The sequence below is a fragment of the Columba livia genome, chromosome 1 (assembly GCF_036013475.1).
Source record: "Columba livia isolate bColLiv1 breed racing homer chromosome 1, bColLiv1.pat.W.v2, whole genome shotgun sequence".
Taxonomy (NCBI): domain Eukaryota; kingdom Metazoa; phylum Chordata; class Aves; order Columbiformes; family Columbidae; genus Columba; species Columba livia.
Genome location: NC_088602.1, coordinates 90,234,333 through 90,235,796, shown reverse-complemented (window position 1 = coordinate 90,235,796; position 1,464 = coordinate 90,234,333).

The window sequence follows — 1,464 nt, the reverse complement described above, 5'->3', positions numbered from 1 at the left end:
TAACGATAATATTAATAAAATTTGTTTTGATATATAGGACTATTTAGTGTTTTTGTTGTTGTTGTGGTTGTTTTTGTTTGTTTTGTTTTTCTGAAAGGGATCAGACACTAGCAATGTAAGAAATTAATAATTCCAGATGAAGAAGTTTCATAAGAAATGTCTGGTACATCTCATCACATTTCTGAATCATTAGCTTGTCTTTTGTTGTTATTGTTATATTTACGGTCTTGCATTAGAGATGACTGTCTTAAAGGCTACTTCACTGGATTGTTTCCTGTGGCCATACACAATATATTACCTAAAAGCCAGGCAGTACACACAAAGCATACAAAATACACATCTTATAGGTGTAGTTGAAAGGCACTGGAAGAACATTTGCAAGCCAATATAGACTTTGCCATAATAAAGTAGAGCAGGCTTTGAATAGAATGAAAATGATGCATTCATTTGAAATAAGATTGTATTTTAGCAGAAGCTTGATTGCATGAGACATGGCTCATTTGCTGAGCAATGTGGGGGATAAACAGTCACCCTTATTTCATGGTTCATCTTCATCTTTCAACCATGGGATGACTTGGAAGGAGCAGTCCTTCTGAGCTTGACTTTTGCTTAGTTGTACAAGTCATGCTTCCTTCTATCCAGGTAATCTAATGTTAGTTCATAGACCAGAGATTTGTAGGTTTGCAGTTATGGATTAGAAGGGGGAAGGCTTTTATTAAAATTCAGATAGAAAACGAAAGCTCACTCTGCACCAGAGACACACTAAAACGACAAACCCAAAACTCTGTGCATTTAAACGAATGCAGTCTTGAACTTTGACAAGCACTGTACCTGGTCTTTAAAAGTTGTCAAATCAGTCACTTTTCTAACTTGTTTTCATTATCTTTTTCAAGTAAGCCATGTCTTTAATAACAGTCATGAAGCTGATGGTTTCCTGAGGTGACTGACTGTCTGGAAACACCACAGTGAGAAGGATGGGGTGAGAGGAGTGCCAAATTGTGAGAAACATGCCTGAGTTCTACTGGTTACTAGAAAGACAGACCTGTGATGAGAGTGTTGTATGAAGTGAGTCAAAGTGGTTGTATGCAAGGGCAAGATGGGACACAGGCACTGCCAAAGTGTCTTTGTCTGGGTTTGGGCTGTTTGAAAACCAGAAGTCCATGGCTTGTAACTGACTTCACTGGGTTTTTCTTCAGCTGCAAAGTGTCCTAGCTGCTATAAGAGACGGCATGCAAGGGACCTCCCTGCACAGGTACCGGTCATCACACTGAATGTCCTCTGTGAGATAAACAAGTTCAGGACAATTTTCCATCCCTGGATAGTGCCACTACTGGTATCTGGTGCACAGTATGAGAAGAAAGTGTGAACTGAAGTTGCAAAACTAAGAAGCAAAATCAGCTACAGGAACCAGAGCAAATGGTTTGGAATACTCTTCTTACTAATATTACCTTTTAGAAAAATATT